This window comes from Haliotis asinina, chromosome 15, assembly GCF_037392515.1.
Source record: "Haliotis asinina isolate JCU_RB_2024 chromosome 15, JCU_Hal_asi_v2, whole genome shotgun sequence".
Taxonomy (NCBI): domain Eukaryota; kingdom Metazoa; phylum Mollusca; class Gastropoda; order Lepetellida; family Haliotidae; genus Haliotis; species Haliotis asinina.
The window spans coordinates 16981672-16987846 of NC_090294.1; positions in this window are offsets into that span (position 1 = coordinate 16981672).

The following is a 6175-nucleotide window of genomic DNA, read 5'->3' on the forward strand; positions in this document are numbered from 1 at the left end:
CATCCCGAACCTCCCAAGCACAGATCCCCTCTACATGGATTTCATAGAGCTCCTTGCCAAAGGAGAAACCAATTTGAAACAACAGGTTCTCCTTGTCGAGTCCTTTTCTAGTGATATTGGCATGACATTTGGACTCGACCAATGTAATACTCTTCATTTGAAAAGTGGCAAGGTATCCAATGATGGATCGGTCAGGTTACAAGGGGAGGAGTTGTTGAGCATCTTGTGGAAGATCAGGCATACGTCTTTCTTGGAATGCAAGTTCGAGGCAAGCTCCAGAATGCCCAGATTCAAGATAAACTTCGGGCCGAGTATATATCTCGTTTGAAGACAATCTGGAGCTCAGAGCTAAATGCTTTTTGTCCTTTTTGATAAAGCCAATGAAATTATTTATATCATTGAATTTTCTGTCCCTTGACAGCAACCTGACTGGCAAGATTCAGGAAAAGCATGATAAATATGCGGACCTCGCCTTTGAAATGTCTCCCTTGCATCTCAAGTACACTGTCGTCAGGCTCCCCATTGTTCTCGGTGCCCTCGGTTTGGTACCTCCTGATCTCTTGGCGCAGATCAGGAGAGTGCCCGGGTTCTCCACCGGGGGCACAGCCCTTCTGACAAGCTGGGTACTGCAGAAGGCTGCAGTGTTGAGGAGCCTTCATATTCTCCGGAAAGTTCTTGGTGGGTTCGACTAGGCAGTGTTTACTGGGAGAAGTTCCATTCGCTGTCTGGGCTGCGTGTAGAGGGGGTGGGGACCCTGAGCTGATGATGAGCCTTACCGGCCTGACTGTGCCAGGGTCACCCGATCCTTTCGCCTGCATATCTATCTTAATCTGTAAAAAATAAAACATGATATAACCTGCAAAGCACATACAGTGGAAGCTGTCCCAAACCGGCATCTGTTCAGTCCGGCACATATCACTCCAATCCATGGCTTGTACATTTATCATCAGCTCCACTATCCAACACATTGTCTAAACCGGATTATTTCTTCAGTCCCAATAAGTGCCGGTTTAGACAGTTTCTACTGTACATATGTATTATGTTGATATATATATATATAAATGTACCAACGGTGTGGCAGGATACATTCACCTTTTTGGAACGCCAGGGGTTAGGACGTATTGATGGTTAGCAAAGATTTTGTACAAAAATAAGAAGAGTTTTGTCGTTTCTGTATAAACATTTTCTTACAAGGAACATTTCCTGACACAAAATCAATGGTAAATGCAATCCACATGTGGAAAGCAATGCCCCATTCCATTTAATTGTTCCACGTTACAGTATTCATAGAAAACAATTTGTGCACGAGATTGATCATCCAAAGTTTGTTCGAGACTGATGGCTGTCTGACGTTGTAATTGCATTGCATATGCATGAACAATGCTATTATTGTAGATGGAAAGATTTGGACAATGTCTCTCATCAGATTCCAGTAAGCAACATCTCATCATCTGCTGGGATAGCTATGATTAGATATTGTTGACGTATAGATTTTTTCCATATTTCCTAGATATTTTCAAGTTTTCCAGATATTTCAATTTTGCAGAAGTATTTATACTTCTAACAGTCTTAGCTATGACATAGCCAGACATGTTGTTGCTGTTATCTGTTACTTAGAAGAAAACCGCTTAAATGCCCTGCAAAAAGGAGCGATTTCGAGATCCCCAAAGACGTCCCACACAAAAGAAGAATCATACCACGTGACTCGAGATAATCTAAGACCTGAGAAGATGGCAGAAATGACATGATGCCATTGGATTTCCTTTTCACAGAGACGCTATTATCAAGAACACAGTTGAGCGACAGACAACTTATTTCTCAAAAGTATTCGTGGAAAAGACGGAAAAACACCAATAAAAAGGGCATGTGGAATATTTACATAAACCTTTGCAATGATCTAAAAAAAAGGACAGGATTTAAGATTGTTATGATATTTGATTTCAGAATCACATCACCGCCATATGCGTCAAGCATAAGGATAGACGTCATTCTTTGATTCACATGGGGCATATGCCATTCCTTGATTCATATGGACTGACGTCATTCCTTGACTCATAGGGACAGATGCCATTTCTTGCTTCATAGGGACAGACGCCACTCCTTGAATCATTGCAATAGAAGCTCCCTTCCTTGCTCTGCAGTGCCATTTCTGCTGCGTTTGGCCAAATCAAAATGTGAGAAAATGACAAGAGGGTCCAACTTAAGCCATGAGATATAAACTTCTGGTGCTGTCTGTTGTCTGCATCTAACAACGTCTCGTGCAGAATCGGCAGGTTCCATTGACGACTGTTTCAAAGAACACCAGATGACTCTTGTCAATGTTTCGTATTACGACATTTAGGACCTTCCACATTCCAAACGTTTGAATATGGAAGACAATTCCATATTAGACTCGCGCATGACAAATATGTCGTCGACTGCATATCCTTGTACAATATGTTCTTGTGTTCACACAGAAGACTTGACTTGCCATTGCATGTGTTTTTGGCGGTTAGCAGCAGTAGGCGAGGGCGCGAACACCTGATTCCATCAATATTCATGAAAACATGCTTGTGATATATGATCGGTTTTCCTGAGCCCTCTTCTGAAACAGTACTGCTGTTTCTTTACCCTCTTGAAATTTTCACGGATAATCAAAATACAATGATGATAGTTTGTTAGCTATCTTATCTTTTTTGATTTTGACCAAAACGCTATGAAACATTTTTCCAGAGTGGGTCTGATGCTTTCGTTGCATTCTGCTTTGAATCATATTTGATCATGATCCGATTTGGTGTTATATTGTGATTCATCTGTATCAGTTTGAACCAAAGAGAGTAGTGTCGGTTGTAGGTGTTCTGTAATGCTTGCAAGTCCTTGAAACAAAGTACGTGAGAATCATAAAGAATAAATTTCCCATTCTTGGGAAAAACATCTAAATAACAGCGCATGATAAATTGAATGTCCTTTCACAGGAAACGAAAAAATGAAACTGAAACGTGTGAATAATATTCAAACATAGTTGTTTGTTAATGCTTGGCCATATGGCATCGCTCTTCTGTCAGACATAAAATCAAATTCAATATAAAATTTCCTTCTCTGTATTTATGACGATCTGTCAGTACAACTAAACTTTGTTTGGGCACCGGCAATGACAGAGACACGAATATGAACACTGTTAAGTGACGAGGGGCGGTCCTGGGATAAATGTTCAATGTGGTGGAGTGACAGTTTCCACATCATCTTCCTCCAAGCATGCGTTGAAAGGAGGAGAGACACACATTTCTTCACAGGTTCTTAAAACAAGGTGTGTAAGTCAGAATAATATTTCAGGTAGTTTAAGGAAAGATGTTTCCACTAAAAGGTAGATTCCCTAAGCGTACATACCCACCCCCCACATCGCTCTCTTCCACTTCCTGCCCCGCCGTGGTAATGCTGAAATATTGCTAAAACCGGTGTAAAAGTAACACTTGCCACAAAAAAATCTTTTTTTTTTCAATGTTACATTTATTTAGTTGGTTATGTTACTGAAGTTGGATACCTATCAAATTAGCAACGATCCGTATTCAGTCTGGGATATGAAGCTCAGAAAACGTGTTAGCATTTCAGAAGAATATATTTCACAAATGGCTTCCGGGAATATTGGCCCTTCTAACTGGATAGTTCCATTTAGTCAAATTGCTTCACTTCAACAATAAGACAAATTGTGAAAACAAATCTGTTCAGTTTCTAGTTCGGTTCAAGGAATAAAATGGGTGCCATCGTCATACGGATGAATGCCATACGGATGCCAGTATGTGTGTACATTGGGACTTCGCAGTCAGGCATTGTCCACACCACTCTGTTCAGTGTTCAGGCAATGGCGTAGATAGTGACAGTTGCCCTCCAGTCTCGGATACGTTTTGAAACGATGAAAGATGATTGCTTGTCGGCTCTAATGCCACGTAGTTAGCTATGATTAATTACAGGTTGTTTTTCAGTTTGATTCTCATGTGGGTCATCAGGACAGCTCCAAATTCAGGTTTCTGTTACAGATTACTGTAGAATCGCATCATCTGTTCTGGCGATACTGTTGAGGTGTAATTGGGTTTGGGAACTGACAATGATATATTGATGTGTGTGTGTGTGTGTGTGTGTGTGGAAACTTCGGAGTTAGATTAAGACGTGGTTTGACTAACAGGAAACAGACTGCAATACGCCAGTATGAGATCCTTCTAATGTTGTGGGTCAGTTGTTAAGGTGCTTGTCAAGCCAAAGATCCAGGTACGAATTCTCTCATGGGTAAAAATGTGTGAAGCAAATTGTTGGCTACCCCGCTGTGATATTAATGGAATATTGTTGAAAGCGGCGTAAAACTAAACTCACTCACTTTAATGTTGTTGCAACAACTCACAATTTATTTTGATTACAAAGTCTTTGTCATTCTCTTCCCACAGTGGTTACTTGTCATATCTTCCTACGTAACCTCTGTTCTAGTACGACCCTTTCATGGTGCGAGTGTTCAAGATTCGTGATTGGAGGCAATCAGATTTAGTAGTGCAATCAGCGACCTTGTTTCAAAAGTGATCGTTCGCAAGATCTCGGTAATTTCCGGATGCATCGTGAAAACTAGAACCTCTTCCCGAGCGCGATACTCAAATGTTTCTTCTAGACAGAACTCAGTCATGTCATATTTGTTTCTCCACATTGCTTGCATTTGTCAAATTTAAACTAGGTCGATGTAACTCGTGTTCTGATTGGACAGAAAGAAGGGAGATAAATCTGCTGTAATCTTTTGCCGCTAGGAGATTTTATGAGAACCGCGAAATATGGCCGTATTAGAACAGAGGTTCGTAGGAAGATATGACAAGTAACCTCTGTGGGAAGAGAATGAGTCTTTGTGTGATACATAGAAATAACAGTTCCCAGTGTGGATCCATTTTGTTTGTTTGTTGTTTAGCTCAGCATTAGGCAATATTCAAGCTATATGGCGGAGGTTTGTAAATAATTGAGTCTGGACCAGACAATCCAGTGATCAAGAGGTTGGCATCTGTACATGATGTACAATGACGTGTCAAACAAGTCAGCGAGCCTGATCACCCGATCCCGTAGGTCGCCTCTTACGACAAACATCAGCGACTGAAAACCAATTCTATTCAAAGTATAATACAAGTATTATTATTATACTATTATTTTAAAGCATTTCAGTGGAACCTTCTCTTGTGTCAATCCGTTGGTCGTCTAATTTCACACAATAAACCATTGCAAGGACACGTGCACAACATGCAATATCTGCAACATTGTGGATACTTTGGGTTTTCACTTACATACCATTCAAAACAAGTAGGGGATAATTGATTTAAAAGATTGATAAAATGCAAATGATGAAGTAAAGGCGGAAACAGATAATGAGGAGATGTCCGCAAAATGGAACATCCCCTACTTCGTTTGAATCGTCTATATATAACTGAACACAACACAATATAGTACAACACAACATAACACTGTAAGTGACATTATTGCAAGGACACGGTTTAAGAAAAAGGCGATGATTGTTTGAGAGTTCTTCAGACGTTATTTTACATCATTCTCTTAAGATTACGCGCTTTTCGTGTTGCTCTTGTAATCTATTACCACCACCTTGTTTAGAAGTCTCTTCCCGAAGGATATGTTCCGTTATCCAGTCAGTCACCATGGACGGAAGCATTATACGAGTTTATTGACTTACCTCCCACACTATACCATTCATAGCATAAATGACGGCCATCTTAGTGATACAAACCCTCTGTTTGACCCTATCGGTAATCTAAGAGATTAAACAAACCAAGTACTGTCCCAGCAGACGCTCCATGACAAAAATTAATACTTGCTTGATAACGATGTTAGAACCTACACCGAAACGTTGCTCTCATATCAATAAAGAAGTTGTTCATCCACATATTGTCATCCTTCCTGACCCCAAGCCTAGACATCGTAGATTGTTCGTGATCACTACGTATATATTTTAAGTCACCTTACTTTTCGTAGATTTTACAGAAACCTGTCTCAAATGCTGATCAATAACTTCTTTCTCGCTATCCAAACTATACACAAAGAACTTATTTAAACGCCTCCTGTATTTTTGCAATGATAGGTTTTCAGCACGTACATGAAACCACTCGTGGTGACCAGGATGGACAGAACATGAATTGAGAAAAGAAAGACAAAATGATTGGAG